Genomic DNA, 24,811 nt, shown 5'->3' on the forward strand with positions numbered 1-24,811 from the left:
AATTTTCTTTCCACCTTTTATATTTTAAAAAATATTCACTCATTGGACTGTAAGTTCCTAGAAGTTAAAGACCATGCCTTATCTTCCACAGAGTCAGCACTATGCCTTATATATAATAAGAACTCAAATATTTGTTGTAAAAAAGACTTTCTCACCTGTCAAATAATTTCTCTGCTCCCAGTTTCATTTTTATTGTTCCTATCTCTCTTCTCTGTTTTTGGACCATTTCTGTATTCTATGTATTTCTTTACTGTGTTGTATTTATTTTTTGTGTGTATTATTGTATGTATTTCTTTACTGTGCTGTATTTATTTGTTGTGTGTATTGTATATATTTCTTTACTGTTTTGTATTTATTTTATGTGTGTATTGTTGTATTTATTTCTTTACTGTTATATGTACTATATGTATTGCGTTGTACTGTCATTTCAATCAATCCCATCTCTTGTAGCAGACTCCAGTGGTTGAGAGGAAAGATGGGAACCATGTTTTCAAACTCAATTCATGCTATACTTACCAGCTAAGTAAAATTGAATTTGGAAGCTTCTCATCTACATGATGGTGATTACTTTCAGCTGTTGTGTTATCTCTAGCCATCACAGGAAAGTGTGTAAAATCTTTAAATCTTTTATAAATCTCGATTAATCCCAGTTAAGGAGATTAAAACATCCTGCAGGTTTTAACTAGAAGCAAGCTGTTCACTTGTTGGGGCCCTGCTTGCATTTTTAGATACACATCTCGTTAACACACACATACAAAATACAGTCGAGCAACATTAGCATATAATATGATAAATTTCCTTTCCACCAAGCAAGACAGTATTCAAAAGACAAATTGTACCTTGGCTCTAGGCTGAAATGGAGCTCAATGTAAATATAGTGGAAATTACTTTCATATGGGTGTTTTAAAAGACTCAAATACAACATGATCCACACAGCGCACATGTGGATAATTGAAAGTTGATTGGAGGCAATTTTTTCTACTAACAAAAGTGATGTAGAAATTTAACCCCATTGGTCTTTTCCTGAATTCATGGTACTTTATTCCTGAAATATTTGTACTTTTTTGCTCTTTAAAATTAATTAAATTTTGGATTTTTTTATACCTAAGTATTTCAAAAGATCCATTATTTCATTGATTTGAGTAGCCCTTCCTCTGTTGACTATCACAACTCCTCCATACTATTTGACACCTTAGGTTGCAGGTGTCAAGAAACAAATAAACATTGTCTTCTGGACAACTTTATTATAATGAATGTCTCCCTATTGGTTCTCAGATGATAACCACCAAACCCATTTCTAGACCTGTTTTTGAAGTTTTTCTGGTTCTTGGAATCTTACCATATGATCTCAACACACAGATTCTAGATTGTAACATTTAATTATGTTTTTCTTGAAAATTTAATAATATTGAATATTTTTCTACAAAAATATTAAATTAACTATGACTAATATTAGTGAGTCATCACAATTACAAAATAGTATTCAGTTGGAGCAAGATTTAAAGAAATACAATGCTTAGCTACAATTAGTAACTCTAGGATCATAGGATTACATTTACACATCTTTATTTTATCAGTTACTATTTACATTTCTCCTTTTTACATCTGTAACATTTTTATGTGGTTATTGATATTTTGCATTTCTTTTTCACAGTTTTCTTGTCCTTTTAACAATTTATCTATTGGGGCAATGACTCCTTGGTCTTCTATATTTCTGTTTATTCCCTATATATTATCTATAATAGATCTCTTTGGTGCAAAACAAATATTTCTATTCATTAGCATTTTTTTATATTTGAAAAAGATTTTTTTAATTTTAGGCAAAATTATTAAATGTTTTAGTTGGTTCTAAATCTTTGTTGTTATAAATTAATTCCATACCAACAGTTTTGAAAAGTACATGCTGATTTCAATTTTGTGATGTGACATTTTATTTTTATTTTCTTATCAAATTTTTTAACCAATTACATATAATACATTTCCACGTAAGTTTTCCAAAGTTATGTGATCCAAACTGTATCCTTCCTTTTCCCCTCCCCACTCCCAGAGTTGGCATGCAGTTTTATCTGTCTTATACATGCAGTATGATGTGACATTTTAAACATAGGTTGCTTCTTTGTTTGGAGAATACAGTAGTATAAGATAAAGGCTTCTGATATAAAACTATCTACCAAATGCTTTTCCATTTTCCCCAGCAATCATGTTGAATAAGGAGTTCTCTCAGAAGCTTGTATTCTTGGGTTTATTAAACATTGAAATATTGAGTTCTTCTCTGTACAGGATTTCTGTGTTTAATCTGCCCTACATAGGATAGACCTTTAGCTGAAGGCTTATAACTTTTCCAATGAAAGAGTGTATATACCTTTAATTTTCCAACTTCTGGAAACTACATTCTTTCTCCTTAGTAAATGCAAAAGTGAGAAAGACAAAGAATTATCATCAACCTACTTTAGGCACACATTTGCAGCATTCATCCTCTAGCTTCTTTTTCCAACAAGATTTCTTTGGCAGTTAGCCTTACCAGAAATCTGGTCTAACTCCCTTTTCCAACAGATAATTTGATATTAACAGGTAATTGTTTTTTTGTCGTTGTTTTGTTTTATCACCATCTACAGTTTTCCAGCCTTCTGACACCAACCTCTGACAAAGATGACTTTTCAATGGACAGAACTCTTTCTATCCTGAAATTAACTTCTCAATCTACATATAAGAGAGACAGTCTTTAAATAAATATAGGATGTTTCTCCACTATCCATAATTCTATAGTGCCATACAGATGTAGGCACTCATATCACCTTTTTTCTATATTATATTCTGACATGTTGCTTTCCATTAATCATTCACCTTGATTTTCTTTTACATTATTGTTGTTTTTTTTCATTTCATAGTTTTCTTCTTGGCATAGTACTCCTCCCTCTGTAAACCTTATCCTCCCTTCCACATTTCAGAAGTTGTATTTCAAAGAAACCTAATCACTCTTTCTTTCTCTGTAGCTCAGTATCCCTCCTAGTTTTCTGCTCTTAGTGCTTGTTGACTTTGAACTCTTCATATTTCTGCCTAGTGCTAGAATCTTGAGTGCTGGCCATTGCAATAATTCATTTAAAGAAATCATGATGTTGTTTCAATAGGTTTCTTCTTAAAAAATAAACAAAGAAGCACACTATTTGTATAGAGCATGTTCCCTGGAAATTTCTTGAAATGTGTCAAGCTAAATATAGGGGAAAGGGGGAAAATTTTACAATAATATGAAACCAAGCCAACCTTTTGTACATTAAAAAAAAAGAAATAAAAAAATGAATTGAAAAAGCCATGGATGACTGAAGCATTTAAGTAAGGTATTACGCATCTCACTCATGAGGTTGATTTGATACGATCTTTCTGCAAACTGTGAATATTATTATTAAATCATTTCAAAATAAAGAAAGGAAGCATGATGCAACTGGATCTAAGGATCATGGCACAACTTTGGATGTGATGCCTCTGGCCTTCATGAGACCAAGTCAGATGGCAATTAACAATGTGCCTGATGGTTGAAGGTAGTAGGAAATGAATAACTAGCAAATTAACTAAAATAGATTAGAAAGATGTTAGAAACCCTCAACTTGTTTTCATGTATGCTTATTTTTAATTTTATTCAATTAGTCAATTTAGAACATTTCCCCCTGGCTACAAGTATCATGTTCCTTCCCTCTCTTCCTCCCCCCCCCCAAGCTGAAATGCAATTCCATTGGGTTTTTATATGTGTCCTTGATCAAAACCTATTTCCATGTTGTTGATGTATGCACTTGGGTGATCTTTTAGAATCTATATCCCCAATCATATTGCCATCAACCCATGTAATCAAGCAGTTGGTTTTCTTCTGTGTTTCTATTCCCACAGTTTTTCCTCTGAATGTGAATAGCATTCTTTCTCTGAGGGATTCTCTAAATCCCTCAGAATTGTCCTGGGTCACTGCATTGCTTCTAATACAGAAGTTCATTACATTCAATTGTACCACAGTGTATCAGTCTCTGTGTACAATATTCTCCTGCTTCTGCTCCTTTCACTCTGCATCAATTCCTGGAAGTTGTTCCTGGTCACATGGAATTCCTCCAGTTAATTATTCCTTTGGGCACAATAGTATTCCACCACCAACATATACCACAATTTGTTCAGCCATTCCCCAATTGGAGGACATTACCTCGTTTTCCAATTTTTTGCCACAACAAAGATTGGAGCAATTGCAGAAAACTCTTGTACAAGTCTTTTTTTCCTTATTATCTCTTTGGGGTACAAACCCAGCAGTGCTATGGCTATGGCTGGATCAAAGGGCAGTCTTTTATCGCCCTTGGGCATAGTTCCAAATCGCCCTGCAGAATGGTTGGATCAATTCACACCTCCACCAGCAATGCATTAATGTCCCTATTTTGCCACATCCCCTCTAGCAGTCATTACTTTCCTTTGCTGTCATGTTAGCCAATCTGCTAGGTATGAGATGGTACCTCAGAGTTGTTTTGATTTGCATGTCTCTAATTATAAGGGATTTAGAACATTTTTCATGTGCTTATTAATAGTTTTGATTTTGAATCTGAAAATTGCCAATTCATGTCCCTTGCCCATTTATCAATTGAGGAATGGCTTGATTTTTTGGTCCAATTGATTTAACTCTTTATAAATTTGAGTAATTAGACCTTTGCCAGAGCTTTTTGTTATGAAGATTGTTTCCCAATTGGTTGCTTCCCTTCTAATTTTGGCTGCATTGGTTTAGCTTATACAAAACCTTTTTAATTTAATGTAAACAAAATTATTTATTTTACATTTTGTAATTTTTCTAACTCTTGCTTGGTCTTAAATTCTTTCCTTTCCCAAAGATCTGACACCTATACTATTTTATGTTCACCTAATTTACTTAGAGTTTCCTTCTTTGTATTCAAGTCATTTACCCATTCTGAGTTTATCTTGGTGTAGGGTGTGAGGTGGTAATCCAAGCTTAATCTCTCCCATTTTGTCTTCCAATTTTCCCAGCAGTTTTTGTCAAATAGTGGATTTTTGTCCCCAAACCTGGGATCTTTGGATTTATCATAGACTGTCTTGCTGAGGTCATTCACCCCAAGTCTATTCCACTGATCCTCTTTTCTGTCTCTTAGCCAGTACCATATTGTTTTGATAACCACTGTTTTATAGTATAGTTTGAGATCTAGTATTGCTAGGCCACCTTCCTTGACATTTTTTTCATTATTTCCCTGGTTATCCTTGCTCTTTTGTTCTTCCAAATGAACTTTGTTATGGCTTTTTCTAATTCAGTAAAAAAGTTTTTTTGGAAGTTAAATGGTTATGTCACTAAATAAGTAAATTAGTTTGGGTATGATTGTCATTTTTATTATGTTATTATGTTATAATTGCTCATCCTACCCATGAGCAATTAATGTTTTTCTAATTATTTAGATCTATTTTTAGTTGTGTGGAAAGTGTTTTGTAGTTGTGTTCATATAGTTCCTGTGTTTGTCTTGGCAGGTAGCTTCTTAAGTATTTTATATTGTCTGGGGTGATTTTAAATCAAATTTCTCTTTCTAATTATTGCTGCTGAGATGTGTTGGAAATACATAGACATGGTGATGACTTATGTGGGTTTATTTTATATCCTGCTACTTTGGTAAAGTTGTTGATTATTTTGACTAGCTTTTTAGTTGGTTCTCTAGCATTCTTTAAGTAGACCATCATATCATCTGCAAAGAGTGATAGCTTTGTCTCTTCATTGCCTATTTTAATACCTTCAATTTCTTTTTTCTTCTCTAATTGCTACTGCTAGTGTTTATAGCACAATGTTAAATAATAGAGGTGATAATTGGCATCCTTGTTTCACTCTTGATCTTATTGGAAATGCTTCTAGTTTATCCTCACTGCAGATGGGTGTTTGCTGATGGTTTTATATATATATATATACTGTTTATTATTTTTAGGAAAGTCCCTTCTATTCCTATACTTTCTAGTGTTTTCAATAGGAATAAGTGTTGTATTTTGTCAAAGACTTTTTCTGCATCTATTGAGATAATCATGTGATTTTTGTTGTTTTGCTTATTACAGTCAATTATGTGGATGGTTTTCCTAATATTGAATATCCTTGCATTCCTGGTATAAATCCCACCTGATCTTAATGAATAATCCTCATGATCACTTGCTGGAATCTTTTTGCTAGTATCCTATTTAAGATTTTTCCTTCTATGTCCATTAGGGAGATTAGTCTATTGTTTTCTTTTTCTGTTTTTGACCTGCCAGGCTTTGAAATCAGAACCATATTTGTCTCATAAAAGGAATTTGTTAGAACTCCTTCTATGCTTATTCTGTCAAATAGTTTGTATAGTATTGGGATTAGTTGCTCTTTGAATGTTTAATAGAATTCATTTGTGAATCCATCTGGTCTTGGGGATGTTTTTTTAGTGAGTCCTTTGATGGCTTATTCAATTTCTTTTTCTGACATGGGGATATTTAGGTATTCTGTTTCTTCTTCTCTTAATCTAGACAATTTATATTTTTGTAAATATCCATTCATATCTATACCTATATTACCATATACCTATATCATACTTATATTGCCATATTTATTGCCATATATTTGGCATAATAGCTTTTAATGATTGCTTTAATTTCATTTTCATTAGAGGTGTGGTCTCCCTTTTCATCTTGGACACTGTTAATTTTGTTTTCTTTCCTTTTTAATTAGATTGATCACTACTTTGTCTATTTTATTTGTTTTTTCAAAGTACCAGCTTCTAGTCTTATTTATTAAATCAATAGTTTTTTTACTTTCAATTTTATTAATTTCTCCTTTAATTTTTAGGATCTCTAATTTAGTTTTCATCTGAGGATTTTTAATTTGTTCACTTTCTAGTTTTTTAATTTGAATGCCTTCCCTAATTTGTTAATATATAAACTCAAAGATATAAATTTCCCCATGAGTACTGCTTTGGCTGCATCCCATAGATTTTGAAAGGATGTCTCATCATTGTCATTTTATTCAATGAAATTATTAATTGTTTCTATGATTTGTTCTTTAATTAACCGATTTTGGAGAATCATATTATTTAATTTCAAATTAATTTTTTATTTACCTCTCCATATACCCTTACCAATTTTTATTTTATTGCATTATGATCTGAGAAGGTTGCATTCATCATTTCTGCTCTTTTGCACTTGTTTGCAATGTTTTTATGCCCTAGTACATGGTCAGTCTTTGTGAATGTACCATATGATGCTGAAAAGAAGGTGTATTCCTTTTTATTCCCATTCATTTTTCTCTACATATCTACTAATAATAATTTTCCCAAGATTTCATTCACTTTTCTTACCTCTTTCTTATTTATTTTTTTTATTTGATTTGCCTAGATCTGATATAGGAAGGTTCAGGTCTCCCACTAGTATACTTTTATTAGCTATTTCATCCTTGAGCTCCACTAGTTTCTCTTTTAGAAATTTAGATGCTATGCCATTTGTTGCATACATGTTGAGTTCTCATATTTCCTCATTGCCTATACTGCCTTTTATCAGGATGTAATTACCTTCCCTATCTCTTTTAACTAGATTTATTTTTACTTTGGCTTTGTTGGATATCATGATTGTGACTCCTGCCTTCTTTTTCTCTGTTGATGCCCAATAGATTTTGCTCTATCCTCTTACCATTACTGTGTGTGTGTGTCTACCTTCTTCATCTGTGTTTCTTGTAGACAACATATGGTAGGATGTTGGTTTCTAATCCACTGTGCTATTTGCTTCTGTTTTATGGGTGAGTCCATTCCATTCACATTCAGGGTTATGATTACCAGCTATGTATTTCCCAACATTTTGATTTCTACTCCTACTCCTGCCCTTTCTTCCTTAATTATTTCTTTCTACATCAGTGTTTTGTTTTTAATCAGTCCCTCCACTTCCCACCCTTATTTTGCTTCCCTTCCTCCACTCCCTTCTTATTCCCCTCTAATTTTTAGGGTCTTTTTAATCTACCCCCATCTCTTTCCGTTCCTCATATTACTTTCCTCCACACCAGTCTGTTTGTTACCCTTCTATTTCTCAGTAGGGTGCAAATCAATTCTCTGCCTCAATTGGAACTGATTGTTTTTCCCTCTCAGAGTCAATTTCAATGTATATAAGTATTAAGTATTTCCTGTCTCCAACCTCTTTACCCTTCCAGTTTTATTGGTGTTTCCCCCACTTCCACTGTGCACTTCTTTATGACATATAAATTTACCCCATTTTGTCTCTTTTCCCATTTCTCTTATTATTAACCTCTTTTTATACCTCTAGTTACACACACACACACACACACACACACACACACACACACACATACACATATATGTCTTGGAATTTCATCTTGTACAGTTTGTTATTGCTCACTCTAAGTATGATTCTTTTAGCTACCCATGTGATAATAACAATTTTTAAGAGTTACTGATATCCTTTTCTTGTAGGGATACAAATCATTTTAACTCATTGGGTCTTAAAAAAAGGAGATTTTTTTTGTTGTTTTTTCCTCTTTCTTAATCTTGTTTTGGTGATTCTCTTGAGTTCTGTGTTTGGGCATCAAATTTTCTGTTGAAGTCCAGTCCTTTTTTATAAATGCTTGAAAGTCTTCTATTTTATTAAATTGACCATACTTCTCTGGAAGAATATAGTCAGTTTTACTGGGTAGTTGATTCTTGGTTGTAGACTTAGTTTCCTTGCTTTCAAGAATATCATATTCTGTGCCTTTTGGTCCTTCACTATAGATATGGCCAGATCCTGTGTTATCCTAACCATGGTTCCATGGTATCTGAATGACTTCTTAGCAGCTTGTAATATTTTTTCTTTGGTCTGGTAGTTCTTGAATTTGGCTATAACATTCCTGGGTGTTGCCAATTGAGGATTAAGTATAGGGGCTGATCTGTGGATTCTTTCAATCTCCACTTTTCCCTATTGCTCTAGAATGTTGGAGCATTTTTCTTGAATAATTTCCTGTAGAATGATGTCCAAGCTTTTTCTTTTGTCATGATCTTCTGGTAATCTAATGATTCTTAAGTGGTCTCTCCTGGACCTGTTTTCTAGATCTTACATCTTGTGGATGAGGTGTTTCATAGTTTCCTCAATTTTTTCATTCTTTTGATTTTGTTTTTTTAGCTTCTTACTGCCTTGTGAGGTCATTTGCTTTTAGTTGTTGGATTCTAGTTTTTAAAGACTGAATTTCATCCTTGGCTTTTTGGTTATTATTCTCTTTCTGATCTTTCATCTCCTTTGCCTCATTTTCAAGCTGGTTAATTTTTGCTTTCAAGACACTGCTTTTGGTTTCCATATGAATTATTTTGCTTTTTAAGTTCTTTTCCCAGTCCCCTTCAGCCTCTCTTAATTGTTTTTTGAATTGTATTTTGAGTTCTTCCAAAGCCTGTGTCCAATTCACTGGAGTTTCTGTGTTTTTGCTTAGTGTTCCTTGATACTCCTCTGTTCCATTTACTCTTTGTCCATTGCCAGGATGGAAACTGTGGATTGTCATTTCTTTTTCTTTTTCTGTTGTTTACTAGTATTTTCCCCCTTCTTTCCACCATGTAATTGCTTGTAGTCTTGATTCTCTCATTATTTGCTGAGTCTGTTGGTTTGGGCTGTTCTGTCCTGAAGGGACTTCTTCTATGCTCTTCTGATGGACCAGATTAGGATGATGGTATTAATGATCCCTGAGGTCAGAGCTTCCTGAGCTAGCTATAGAAGCTAAAAGGGAGCTGGGATTCTCAGATTGTTTTAGCCTTTGCCCTTGGGGCTTAGTCAGCAAAGCTCTCAGATTATTCTGTGGGGGAGGGTGTTGGAGGTTGATCTTCCCTGCCTTCAGAAGTTTTCTTATCTGCCCTATTGATAAGATTGAGCCAGGGGGGAGTTGATCTGCAGAGTTGGATATACCCTGAGCCCAAAACTTCAAGGGGAGGGAGGGAAGATGAGTGTCTTGGCTGAGCCTAGGCTGCCTGCTCTGCCCTTCTCCTCCATCTGCCTCTATGCCACCTGTGTTCAACGCGCTGTGCCTGGCACAGCTGTGCCAGCAAGGTACTTCCTCTGGACTAGTGCCCTTGCCTGCCCAGAAATTCCAGCCACCACTGGAGGCTCAGCCCTGTAGGTGGAGGAGGGGTCCTGGGACCTTCCTTCTTCCTTCCCCTTAAACCAATGTGTTCTAGAATTCAGGCTTTTTGGAGGGGTGTACCTTTTAATTTGAGTCCAGAAGGAGGGTTCCCTAGCTCTGTCCTGTTGTTAGATTTGATTTTTAGTCCCCTGGAACCATTGTGTTTTTGATTCAGTGAGGAAAGGTTTGCCAAGGTCTGAACTTTTGCTGTCTCTAAGTTGCCATCTTTACTTCACCTCCCATTTATGTTTTTCAAATTTAAACATGTCTATATTTTGGGGAATATTTAAATCTATGTCCCTAGGAGTTCAAAATATTTTACAAAAATTATGTTATTTGATCTTCAATGCTATTCCCTGAGGCAGGTGCTATTATTATTTCCCTGTAAAGGGTGAGTAACCTAAAACTCCTAGAACTTAAATAATTTGGTTAGTAAGTGTTTAAGGTGAGATTTAAACCATGTTTTCTTGATTCCAAGTCTATTGTGTCCTTAATCCCAAACTGACTTCCTTTCTAGCAAAATAAAACCTATATTTTCCATTTAGTTCCTCTTTCCTCCAAGGAACTTTGGTTTAAGGCAGAGTGTAATAGACTGTTACCCATATTTTTTGAAAATCCAAAATAGTTTTCCTTCTGTTGTACTGTGAATAAGAATGGTTTGGGTTTGCCACTTGTGTGAAAGGAAGTGGTGCTTCGTCTCAGAAAAGGCAACTCTGATGTAAGCTTTCCCTCTCTCTCTCTCCCTCTCCCTTTCCCATCTCTACTGGCTCCCCATTTTTTTTTCATATACACTGCAAGGGATCAAAGGATTTCATGCTTATGTTAAATCTGTTCCAAGGAATTTTAAAAATACAGTCAGCAGGCAAACCTGGTAAGCCTGAAAAATGGGGAGTTAATTCACCCTGATGCTTTTCTTGATATAATAAATAATTCTTCATATCTCCCTCTAGTGATTGTAGGATATTGCAGTTAAATGCTGAGATCACCTCTCTGTGTTCTCAAAATATTCTACTTCTTGGCCCTTGCATCACTGCCTAAGGGTGAAATAAGTAGGTTAATTCTTGCTTTAGGGTTAGCCTGAGGGTTAAAGTTCTTGATGGACAAGGTAGAATTATGATTATATATAGAGAAGGTTGGAGGAGTGGGGAGTAATGTGTCAGAAACAGAGGATGTGTGTGTGTGTGTGTGTGTGTGTGTGTGTGTGTGTGTGTGTGTGTGTGTGTCTGTGTGTCAGAGCCTAGATGAGGTCACAAAATGATCTCTGCTCTATTTCATAAGCTCCCTTCTCTTTCTTCTTGATTCTTTGTTCCTGGCTATTTTTACACCACTTTATTACAACTGGCTGCTATCTACACCAAGCAAATGGATGACAGAGAAAAAAAGAAATAAGCATGCAGTATTCACATGCATTTAGTTGATTACCTTGCATTTGTTTTCCCTTTAATTCTAAGATCTCTGTGTGTGTTTAGATCTTTTATAAGAGAAAGCTTGATTGAGGAAGCTTGTTCTCCTAAACTGAAAAGGGTAAAGTATTACCCATTGTGGCTTGATTTGTTTTGTTTTTGGCATTAGTTGTAAATTTATGATATGTGATCATTTGGGAACCTTCCAATCCTTTACGGCATTATATGCAACATTTTGCTAAATTATAATGATCTCTGGGCTATTTTCTTCCTGTCCAAGAATACATTTATAATTTTCTCTATGCTACCTGGTCCTAAGTCTTCCTTGATTCATGTATTTCCTTATTTTAGTGAGGCACCACAGAGGAAAATGACAGAGCAAGACCTCAAGAATCAAGGGATATCTAAAAAGCAACCAAGTCATCAGTTCCATGGCTAGATAAACGGGGAACAAGTTCGATCAAGAAAGTCTTAGAACCAAAGGTAGATATTTTTTTAGCTAGTTTGCAAGGTGTTACGTTTTGCTTTACAGCAACATGGTTTCTGCACTGGTGTTAATGAAGATTTCTATCATCTGCAGTTTTATGGAACAGTCTGAAGGTTTGTGGGGTTTGTTTTTAGATTTTAAGAGCCTCCAATCCATTAAAAATGACAAAATTGACTCATTTCATTCCTTGATGGATAAAGAGTTGCCAGTAGAAATAGGATTCATATATATTACCACCAAATGTGAAGTAGCTAAGGAATGCACCATAGAACTCATTTTCATTAAAAAAAATATCTTGGCAAGATTGAAGCATATGATTTTTCAGTTTATTTGTGTACATGTTTTTTTGTTTGTTTTAAATGAGTTTTCTTTCACAATATGACCAAAATGGAAATGTATTTTGTGTGATTACACATGTATAATCTCAATCGATTCCTTATCATCTCAACAAGGGAGGAAGGAAAGGAAAGCAAGAGAGAGAATTTGGATCCCAAAATTCTGGGAAACATGTTTAAAAATTATTAACTAGGAAAATATTATAAAAAAACTCTTGTCGAGATCAAATGCTGCTGATAATATAAAATTAGATCATCATAATACTAGAAAAGTTGTGGGATGTTTCTGACTCATAAGCAAAGACTGATGGAACCCAGGCTATGGTCATATGGTGGGGAAATCTTACTACTTTTGCTTTATGTTTGACAAGGACTAAAATGGATCATTTGTAGCATTTTTTTTTCCTCTCAAAAATACAGTAATTATGTACTAAGTTTAAGAATTTGGATAAGAAATACAAAACTAATTGAAATGGGGATATGTGAATAATCAAAAGATCTGTGATTTCATTACCAAGATCCCTTTGTTATTGAGTAGGTGAGTCCTAGAGAGTTCTCTAAGACACTAACTTGCTTAGTAGGAATCAGAGAGAATTTGAGCCCATGTCTTCCTAACTCTAAACTATTTCTATGACAAATTGTCTCTAGTATGATATTTGAATGAACCAAAAACATTTGATGTAGGTCATTGATTTGGCTTTGATGAATACTTAATATACTTTTTAATGAGAAGCTAATGAATTTAAGGAAGTCTGTTTTTGTTTTTTTTAATGTACTACATTGTTTAATGGTCATCTGGGAAGAAAACATCGCCTTTCAGGACTGCCAGATTTCTGTCTCCTTTCTCTCTCAAATGACCCTAACCTCCATTTTGTGGCATTTCAGCTAAAAAGCTCTATTGAATGGAAATTCTTTGTTTTTTTGACTGCCAAGTTATCATCTGGCAGGGCATCTTCTGTTGAAAACTGTATTTCTTATCCATTCAGTGCCTATGGTCAGGAAAGTAGTTTTCAATCAAATTAGTAATCAGATTCAGACAGCATTCTTTTATGTTTGCAATAAGGGCAGCCAAAAATTCCTATGCAGTTTCAGTTAAAAAGTTCTTTAGTTTGGAGAAAATAATTCTCCCTTTATATTTTCTTGAAATAAAAATTCTAGTAGTTCAATCACTGACCTTGCTATGACATGAACACAATCCTTAATCCTTGAATGTTATTGTTCACTTCATGAAGCATTAGCTAATTGGTGGAAATAAAATAGTCTTGGTGAACATTTATTTGTGCAATGCAACATGTTTAAAATTAGACTTATTAAAAGAACATTTTTAGTTTGAAATGAGATTTGGTGAAATGCGTGCATGTTTTCTCTTGCAGCAGATGGAAGTTTGAAGATCATCAAGAGATATTCCTGCCCTAGACCAGGGATCTTTCTTTTCACATTTAGTATCTTTTGAACAGTTTCAGAAATATAATCATTTTTAATTGTTACCTAAAGACATAGGAGGGAAATTTGGTAGAGGGATTGTTTTTGCAGACACTTTTTGGGGGGCTGTATTTATAATTTCATGCGTTGGTTATTCCTCCAATGATTGAAGGGATTTGCCCCAAGCAAACATTAGTTCTGCTGCTTCCCATATAACACCTGTATATGCATGGAAACCTAGCCAGACATCCACCCAAGCTTTGACAGATGTGTGATTTTGCTGTTTTTTATTTTTAAAAATAGCCATTTCTACTTCTAAATTGATTGACTTAGTTGGAAACATTGGAAGAAGTGGAAAATTCCATACTTCAATGGATTCATGATTGTGTCAATGTGGAAAAATTCCATATTCAACTAAAAATGTGTGGTATCAATTGGTGCCATGTAAATATTGAGGGTTTTTTCCTTTGCTCTAGCCATGTTTATGACCTTTTCATCCTTCTGATATTTTTTCTTTTTTATCTATAACATAGGTCATCCAGTAAATAAAACTTTTTTATTAACTGATTAAAGACAAAAAGTATGAACTGGTTGTTTATGCTTTAGCTTCCCCCCCCACCAACATGTGGGATCTGGGTATTCGTTGTCCAGTAGAAATGGAAAGACTATAATGTTGTTATTAGTAATAAAAATAAGATGAATTTTAAATATGAAGGAAGGTAAGAATTAGAAAGATTTCCCATAGTCGCTTGGCTGGTAAAGGACAAGTCTGAGATTCAAACCCTGGTTATATATTCAACTCTGGTCTTCTTTACATGATAGTGTATTGCTTTTAAAGCATGTATTGGAATTTTACAAGGGGTATAAGGTGATTGAATGGAAGATAATTCCAGTGCAAATACTGGCATGAGTGAAGGAATGAAAACCCCAAGCATACATGGAGGATATAAAACAGTGCAATTTTGTTGAAATTTAAGGTATATATGGGAGAGTAGCAAGAGATAAATCTAGAAAAGCAGGTGAGAAACAATATGGAGGGCTTTGAATGCCAAGCTAAGGAGTAATGGATTTTATTTTCCCAGAAAAAGAATAAAATCTTCCTAATATTACAAATATATGAAGTGTCTCTACCCTCATACTTCTCATAGAAAGCATCTAGACACCTACTAGCTATCAATCAGCTATCACTAGCTATCAACAACCTCACTCACTGCACTCCACTCCACTCACGTCCATAAGTCAGGTTTCTCAAGAAAAGATCATCACCACATCTTTACATTTATTCTTTCCAGGGACTAGGTAATTCTGGTGTGGGAAAATACAGTGCCCTTATACTAACACATTTAACGCTCAAGCCCCTGCCTATATTCTTCCATTTTCACAAAACTAGATATTCACAATGATGCCATATTAATTTTTAAATTCTTACCTTCCATCTTATAATCAGTGCTAAATATCAGTTCCAAGGAAGAAGAGCAGTAAGGGCTGGGCAGTTGGGGTTAAGTGACTTGCCCAGGGTCCCACAGCTGGGAAGTGTCTGAGGACACATTTGAAGCTAGGACCTCCTTTCCCCATGCTTGGTTCTCTATTTACTGAGCCACCTAACTGCCCCCACCTTAGATCTTAACTTAAATACTTGCTTAGCAGTAAGGTAAAAGAAATAATCATAACAATAATTATTATAACAAATAATAACAAATACATCTCAATCCAAACTTTAACTTTGGTCACTCTTTCAAAGCAATGTTTTCTGAATCTGGGGAGAGTGTACACACACATAGAAAAACCTGACAAAAAACATAAATTTGGAAAATGTATGTGCCCAGAGTAACTCATAACTCTGGAACTATACATTTCTGCCTTCCCCATCCTAATATCTCTTCTGTCCTTTGTGGCTAGACTGTCCAAAAAAGTTTTCCACAATAAGTGCTCCTACTTTCTCTCCTTTCACTTCATTAACTCTTTATTTACAACCAGTTTCCAACCTCATCATTCCACCAACATTTCTCTCTCCAAAGTTACCAAGTCAAAGTACTTGACCTTTTTTCAACCCTCGTTTTCCTTGACCTCTCTGAAAACTTGATGCAATCCATCACCCCCTTTTCTTTGATATCTTCTTCTCTCTAGACTTTTGTGGCACCACTCTGCTCTCTCCTTATTTTCCTTCTACCTAACGAACCACTCCTCCTCAGTCTCCTTTGCTGGATCTTTATCCAGAAAGCATGCCCTGTAATCACAGACATCCCACAGGTTTCTGTTCTGAGTACTTTTCTCCCTCAATATTACTTAGTGATCTCATCACTTCCTATGGATTCAATTTTTATCTCTTGGCTTATGTTTTCTCAGATTTTTCTGTCCTGCCCCAAACTCTCTGCTGACCTCCAGTCTTATATCTCTATCTGCCTTTCAGACATCTTGAACAAGACATCCAGTAGACATCTTAAATATATCCAAAACTCATTCTCTCCCCCCCCCCCTTATGATGGAGAGGGTACCATCATCTTCCCAGTCCTTCAGGCACATAACCTAGGAGTCATCCTCAATTTGTCACTCTCTCACCTCCCATATTCCATCTGTTGCCAAAATCTATAGATTTAACCTTCTCAACATCTCTCAAATACCTCCTTTTCTCTCCTCCGCCACTGCCACCCTTTTGGTGCAGACCTTCATCATGCATGCCTTGATTATTGCAGGAGCCTGCTGGAGGGTCTGCCCGCTTCGGTTCTCCCTCCACTCTAATCAGTCTACTATTTATCCATCAAAGTGATTTTCTAAAAGCAGGGTATCTGTCTACTCACTAAACTCTAACCCTATCACCTTGAGAATCAGAATTAGAATCCTCCATGTGATATTCAAAGCTTTTCATAATCTGCCTTTCTCGTGTTCATACACCTGACTCCCCACCACATACTCTTTGATCCAGTGTCTATTCCTTGGAAAGGTATTCCATTTCTTGGCTCTGGGTGCTCACTCTACCCCTTGCCTGGAATGCTCTCTCCTCATCTCTGTCAATGGCTTCCCTGGCTTCCTTTAAGTCACAACAATCCCATCTTATACAAGAGACTTTTTCAAACACATCTTATTTCTAGTGCCTTCCTTTAAAAAAATGTTTTATTCTATATGTAGCTTGTCTGCCCAAATATGTTTGCTTGTTATTTCCTCCATTAGATAGTAAGCTCCTTAAGGGCAGGAACTATCTTTTAACTTTTTTTTTTGAATCCCCGGTGTTTAACGTAGTTCCTGGCACATAGTACATGTTTGATAAATGTTTATTAACCTACTGACTCTCTTCCTCTCATTTTCTCCAGGCTAAACATGATTAATTCTTTCAGTTGATCTTCATAGGACATGGACTCATCATCCCTCCCTATCCTGGTTCCTTCTCAGAACTTTCCAGCTTATTGGTGTCTAAATGCTGCTGGTCAGAATTAATCAGATGACAGTGGGACAATCACATCCCTGTTTCCAATGGAAGGAAGGAAAGGAGAAAAGGAAGAAGGAAGGAATGAGGGAGAAATGGACAGGAGAAAAGGAAGGAAGGAAGGAAGGAAGGAAGGAAGGAAGGAAGGAAGGAAGGAAGGAAGGAAGGAAGGAAGGAAGGAAGGAAGGAAGGAAAGAAGGAAGGAAGGAAGGAAGGAAGGAGGGAGGGAGGGAAAGTGGGAGGGAGGAAAGTAGGGGAAAAGAGAGGGAAGGAGAAGGAAAGAATTCCCTGAATGTATTTGAAATCTTTCTTACCTTTGAAGACCTATCTCAGAAGTCTTCAAAAATTTTTTTCCTTACTTCCTCTGTAGGGGATGAACTTTCCATCTTCTCAGAATTATTTATGCTATTCACCTTCAAGAGTCTCTAAAATCCTTGTCAAAGATATTCTCTCCACTGTCACAAATTGCAACTTATTTATAACTCAAATTGTCTTTAGGAATTTCTATGACTGAAAAATTTATTATGCTGTAGCCAACCTTATGACAACCTTTTCTAAACTTAACCAGATTATTCATAAGACAACAAATAGTCTATCATTGGCCCATACTCAAATACTTTTCCAACTTTAAACCTTACTGTTGACAATCCCTATCAAAATCTTCAAGAATCTAAGTTCAGGGACAGCTGGGTAAAAATCAGTGGATTGATTGAGAGTCAGATCCAGAGATGGGAGGTCCTGGGTTCAAATGTGACCTCAGATACTTCCTAGCTCGGTGACTCTGGGCAAGTCACTTAATCCCCATTGCCTAGACTTTACTGCTCTTCTGCCTTAAAACCAATACACAGTATCGATTCTAAGATTAAAGGTAATGGTTTTAAAAAAAGAATCTAAGTTCATACATGTGCTACAGTAGGTGTAGGAGCCAATTTTACCTGCCTAATGTTCTCGATGTATTCTTTTCTATATTATAGTTTTTTTATAGTCTCAAAAGCCTATATTCTAAGTGCCAACTTATTTTTATTTCTCTTCTAGAAAAAAGTAAAATGGGTTCTTGGATTGCTTTTCTACTTTCCAGATTATCAAGGACAATGAAATACTATTTTAACAAAAAATATTTTGTGTAAATAAAAGGCAAAAGCATTTAAAGATGCTGAGGGAAAACCTGATCTATGTCAAGAGTAAGAAAAAGGAGCACTGTCTTCTTTGAATCAAGACAAAATTGTAAGGGACTTCTGGAAGATGAAATGACTAGATCCTCTTGAGGTTGAAGCAGCTGCTTGTCTTTCAAGGAATTATAAAGTAGACCCTCAATTGCTGTTAGGAGAAAGATATCCCATAAAGGTCAGATAAAAGAATAGTATTAGTTAATGACTTTCTCCTAAGGGTAGAGCAGAAACCTGTGTTGCCTTCCTGAGGCATGTATACAAGACAGTGAAAAACCTCCTGAGACTTAGGAAAACAGATAAGTAATACCCACTTCTGGTGATTCGCCGGGTCATAAATGATACTATCAGAAAGAACCTAAAGATGGAAAAAGTATAAATGAAGGGGACCCACAATTACCAGACTTCAAATTATATTATAAAATAATAGTTAGCAAATATTTTGGCTATCAGTTTAAAAAAAAAAACAAAATGGAGACCACTGAGGCAGACTAATTAAACAAGAAACAGAAGCAATTGAAAATAACAGCCTCATATTTGATAAATTCAGTATTAAAATTAATTTTGATAAGTGTTTTTTGGAAAATCAGAATGAAATTTTGTAGAAATTAGTTTTGACCAATATCTTAGACTATGTGCTACAATGAGTTAGAAATGGATACATTGCTTGAAAATAAAAGGTCACTTTGTTGATGGCACTATGAATTGATTCTACCAATCTAGAGAATAATTTGGAGCTGTGAACCAAAAGTTATTTAATTGTAGATGTTCTTAGACCAACCGATAATACTAAAATACTAATCCCCCAGAGAGATAAAAAAGAGGAAAAAATATGTGCAGAATATTTATAATAACCCTTTTTTTAATGGCAAAGAACTCACTCATCAACTGGGAAATGCCTGGACAACGTATGGTAGATAGAAGTAATGCAATATTACTAAAGTATAAGAAAGTAAGAGAAATTTAATAGAAACCCAGTAAGATTTATATGAGCCAATACAGAATAAATGAGCAGAACCAAGCTTTCAGGTTATGTGGGCAACAAGATTTTTTTTTTCTGATTCCTAAAGATCTCTCAAGCCTCTCCTAAATTGAAATTATATGCCAAATTTAAAGCAACTTTAATTGTTTCTATGGTCTAGGATATCTAGAATCCAAAAGAAAGTTTAAAAAAATCCATGAACTGATGTTCACTGACCCTGAACTCACTTAGTATCCCTCTCCTACCTCCGTTACAACTGGCCACCAGGCTGCACTAATAGATTCAAAGACAGGACAAAATTTACCCCTACGATCTAGTCTTCCTGCCTTTCTCTTTCTAGTGCTATGGAGAAAAGCCTACTGGCTTTTTGCACAGCCCTGTAGCACCAGTGGTACAAAGCTCTTAACTTCCCCTGTGTCCATATAGACTTCTCCTGAAAGTCCTAAAAATGATAAAGTTCTTAGGAGTCATAGGTATCATCTTCCCATAAATAAATGTCAATAGTTTAACTATTAAGATCATTATGATTATTCTATCATGTTTACTTCTTTATGCTTCTCAAAGTCCTCTATTTCATTAAATATCCATCCCTCCCCTTGAAGGATTATACTGTTTTGCTGGGTAAGTGATTCTTGGATCTAAACCCAGCTCATTTGCCTTCTGTAATATAATATTCCAAATCCTCTGCTTCTTTAGTTTGGAAGATTTAGGGGATGGAGGGAAATACACAGTGATCCTAACTCTCAATGTGAATGGGATATTGCTTCTCAGTCTTTGCAGTTGTGTCCAACTCTTCATGATCCCATGTTGGGGTCTTCATGGCAAAGATACTGGAGTGGTTTGCCATTTCCTTCTCTGGCTCATTTTGCAGATGAGAAAACTGAGGCAAACAGGGTTAAGCCACTTATTCAGAGTCACATAGCTAATAAGTTTCTGAGTTCAGATTTGAACTCAGGTCTTAGTAACTCAAGTCCCAGAGCAACTTAGCTATTCACTAGGCCCTCTGACTGTCCTGTGAATGGGATGAGCTCACCCACAAAACAAAAGTGGATAGTAGAATAAATTAGAAACCAGAACCTAACAATATGTTGTTTAGGAATGACACCCTTGAAACAGACACAGAGTTAAAATAAAAGGCTAGATGGAGTAAAATCTAATATTCTTTGACTGAAGTAAAAAAGGTAAAGGTAGCAATCATGATCTCAGACAAAGCAAAAGCAAAACTAAACCTAATTAAAAGGGATAATAAGGGAAACTATATTTTGCTAAAAGATACTATAGAAAATTAAGTAATATAAAAAATTTATAGCAAATTTCTCTAGTAAGGCCTAATTTTTCAAAAATATAGAGAACTAAGTCAAATTTATAAAAGAAAAGACCTATTCCCCAATTAATAAATGATCAAAAGATGGAAATGGGCAATTTTCAGAAAAAGAAATCAAAACTATCTCTAGTCATAAGCAAAAATTTTCTGAATATTGATTTGAGAAATGCAAATTAAAATGATTCTAAAAGACCTCACACTTAGTAGATTGGTTATATGACAGAGAAGGAAAATGACAAATACTGCAGGGGAAAGGGGGAAAGAGATACATTAATTAATTTTGGGATATTTGTGAACTGTTCAAACTATGTTCAAAGGGCAATAAAACCCAATATCCTTCAACCCAGGTCTGTATCCCAAAGAGATTAAAAAAAAAAAAGGAAAAGTATCTAAGGCACAAAAATAATTATAGCAGCTCTTTTTGAGATGGAAAACAATTGGCAACTGAAAAGATGTCTATCAACTGGGGAATGGGGAATGGCTGAACAAGCGGTGGCATATCATTATTTTGTTTGAGAGTTTTGGAATTTGGCAATTACATTCCTGGGAGTTCTCTTTTTGGGGTTTAGTGTAGAGGGTGTTCTGTGAGCTCTGTCAGTGGCTGTATTGCCCCCTTGTTCTAGAATCTCTGGGCAATTTTCTTTGATTATCTCTTGTGTTACTATGTCTGAGTTTGGTGTTTATTTCTGGCTTTTCTGGAAGTCCAATTATTCTTAAATTATCTCTTCTCCCTCTATTTTCCAAATCTGTCATTTTGTCAGTGAGATATTTTATGTTCTCTTCTAATTTCTTGGTCTTTTGGCTTTGCTTTATTAGTTCTTGCTTTAAAGCCTGGTTTTCCTTTTCACTTTGGTCAAACTGGTTTTGTAGATGCATAAATTTCTTTTGCATTATTTCCCACTTTTCCTCCCAGAAGGCTTCCATCTTTTTGATCATTTCAGATTCAAATTCTTCATGGGTTTGTGGAGAGTTTCCATTTCCTTTGGAAGGTTTCTGAGCATTTGCTTGTGTTTCCTCTTCTATCTCCTCTGTGTTTTGTATTTTTGCTCCATAAAATGTGTCCAAAGTCGCCCCCTTCTTCTTGTTTTTTTTTTTTTAATTTTGGGACTTTTGTGCTTCTGTGGAGTTTGCCATGTCTATCTGAGTGGGGGGGATTAGCTTTTCTTATCTCTGTCTGGTGTTCAGAGGTTTTAGCCCTAGGCAGATTGTCCGTTCTATGCAGTTGTTGTTCTGTGTTCCCAGGAAGCCAGGAGTTGCTGGTGTGTCCCTGTTACTGCCCTCCTCTCCTTGGCACCCTCCTGATGCTTCTCCATTGCCTTACTTCCACGCTCTGAGCCTAGCTTGGCCCTTGTTCCTGTGCCTTAGCAGGTCAGCTGCAGTCCTCTGCGGGGGGAGGGGCCACGGCTTCCCGGGAGCTCCTAGGGCTCCTAATGAGTTTAGCTTTCCCTGGGTTGAATTTAGTATGCCTTGAGGCAGGGACTTTTTTCGTGAGACTCCTATGGAAGGATCCAGCCAGGGGGTTATAATATCCCCCGTTTCTCTGTTTCCCTGCTGTCTGGGTGCCCCCTTGACTGGGTCAGGTTGTTTTCAGGATGTGGCCTTCAGAATAGCCAGCTCCCGAGGCCCTTTTGCCAGTCCTGAGGGTTGCTGTTGTTTCAGAAGACCCTGCTCTCTGAGGGGGAGGGGCGCGGCTTCCCTGGGCTCAGGGTGAGGGCTCCTGATAAGAAGATTAGCTTTCCCTGGATTGAATTGAGTGTGCCCTGAGGCAGGGACTTGAGACTTGAATGGAGGGATCCAGCCAGGGGGTTACAAGCTCCCCCCCACCCGTCTCTCTGTTTCCCTGCTGTCTGGGTGCCCCCTTCCACTGGGTTGGGTTATTTTCAGGAAGCCGCCTTCAGAATAGCAGGCCTTGGGGCTGTGAGGTTGCCTCTGCTGCCTCGGACTCCAGACTCAGCGCCCTGGGTTGGGGAGGATGGGTCCTAGGACCTTCCTTCTGCCTACCCCTTAGGTAGTCTAACCCGAGTGGTCTTGGGTTCTGGCTTTTGGGGAGGGGGGCGAGTACCTTTTGATCCAGGTCCAGGTCCAGGAGGAGGACTCCCGGGGTCTATGCTGTTGATCTTTGTGAATTTCGGTGTCCTAGGAGCATTCGGTTTGAGATCGGTAAGGAAGGGTTTCAGGAGATCTGAACTTTAGCTTTCTCAAAGCTCCATCTTGACTGGAAGTCCGTGGCATATCATTATAATGGAATACTATTCCATATAAAAAAAAGACAAGGTGTGTGGTTTCAGGAAAAACAAGCCAACAAAATATCTAGGACCTATGTGAATTAATATAAAGTGCTGTGAGAAGAACTGGCAAATCATCATGCATCTTAACCAGAATATTGTAAAAAACAAAAAGAGAGAGAAAGATTTGGCTACTCTATCAATACAATAGTCTAAGACAATTCCAAAGGAGTCATGAGGAAAGAATGTATTCATTGCCTGAAAGAGAAATGAGAAACTTTGAGCGCAGGTTGAAGTTTAATTTTCTTTCTTTTTTTCAGTATGGCTAATATAGAAATATGTTTTATATGATTTCTCACATATAATTGATAACATATTGCATCTTTGTGGATAATGGAGATGTAGGAGAGAGATTTTAGAATATAAAATTAAAAAAAGAAAAGAATGTTTAAAATGAGTAAATAATGAATGGGGGAGTGGTTACCAGGCAAAAGGAAGAGTGATTTAGTCTTATTCCTCCTGTCCTTTAACTCAGAGCTCTCCATTGTAGCAAGATAATAAAATGGAAGGACAAGTCCAGGATCGTGGGCATTATGAGTAATGACAATAGACAGTCAATAAATGGAGCCACCAGTTAGAATGAGCAACCATTTTCCTTTGGAGCGAAAGAAAAAAGTGTCTATTCTGCAAGAATCTTCACAAGTTAGCAAATAAAACAGAAAAGGGTTTAAACTGAATTCTAGCTCATGTATGAAGGTTATAAGGTAACACAGAGATATACAGAAGAGATCAAAGGATGGGAATAATTAAGTTCTGCATCTGTTGTTACTTTTTTTCCCAAATTCTTGCCTAAGTAGTATTCTTTTTAATACAAGGGAAAGCTCTTTCTCTGACTTGAGGTTATCCCTGAATAATCTCATTCCACCCTTGCTTGATGATGATAACTCTTGGTTATCTAAGTAGGGAAAAAAAAATAAACAAAGTAAAAGTGATTCCTGTAATTCCCTGAAGCATGGTTTGGAACCAGGGAGAATGGCTTGGATACTCTCCATGACCAGATGTACTGAGTTGAAAATTATGAAAATGGAAAACGATGGAATCTAAATGACAGTACAGACAATTAGAAGTGCCTGTGATGGTTTGTATGGCAGAAGGAGAACTAGGATAAAACATGATTTGAAGATTGTGAGTTTGATTTTTGGAGATTGATAACAATTATGAGGGAATTGGGTAGATGTAATCTGTTTGCAAAAGGATACTAATTGGCTCTTAATTACATTTTTCACTTATGAATAGCACATTAAGTTATCTTGTATGTAAATGGAGGTAGAGACCTGGAAAAGTAAAAAATAGGATATTAGTACATAAATTTGATAGAAATCTACTCAAAGAGAATATATGAAGTCATTTAAATAACTTAGAGGGAACATGATAGCTGTCTTCAACTATCTGAAGAAGTCTTATAGAACAAGGATTAGACTTGCTTTTTTGGCCTCATTGTTCATAACTGGTAGCAACAGCTAGAAATTTAAAGAGACAAATTCAGGAGAAATGTAAGGAGGATTTGAGGAGAGGGTTTAAGAGAAAAGACCCTGCCTCTGATCTTAGTTGTTGTTGAGAGGCAAGATGGATTTTCCTGTCTCTGGATCCTCCCAATACCCCAACTGCCACTTTCCCCTTTGAGATCTGAGTTTACTCCTCAGCCCTGGTCTTGAGCTATTTCTCCTTCTTTGGGGAGATGTATGGTTCTTCCCAAATCTTCAGTCCCCTTCTTTAGTGTCAGAAAGTAGACAGACCTGATCTAGATAGTAACACTTTAATAGAGAATCACTCAGGGAAGGGAAAATTGGAGGTTAGGTTAAGGAAAGTGGGTGGCAGGAGTCCTTAACAACTGGCATCCTGACCCCCCTAACTCTCAGGGGCATCCAGGCTCTC

The 24,811-nt window shown here is 36.1% G+C and overlaps 1 long non-coding RNA gene across 1 annotated transcript in view; it reads left to right on the top strand.

The window, feature by feature from the left end:
• Positions 1–24,811, top strand: part of LOC103096853 (uncharacterized) — a 284,089-nt gene that overhangs the window by 102,735 nt on the left and 156,543 nt on the right. The window contains exon 5 of the long non-coding RNA XR_008915145.1: positions 11,866–11,997. This is a non-coding gene — a long non-coding RNA (uncharacterized LOC103096853). The remainder of the gene's footprint in view (positions 1–11,865; positions 11,998–24,811) is intronic.

The sequence above is a fragment of the Monodelphis domestica genome, chromosome 1, assembly GCF_027887165.1.
Source record: "Monodelphis domestica isolate mMonDom1 chromosome 1, mMonDom1.pri, whole genome shotgun sequence".
In the NCBI taxonomy this organism is placed as follows: domain Eukaryota; kingdom Metazoa; phylum Chordata; class Mammalia; order Didelphimorphia; family Didelphidae; genus Monodelphis; species Monodelphis domestica.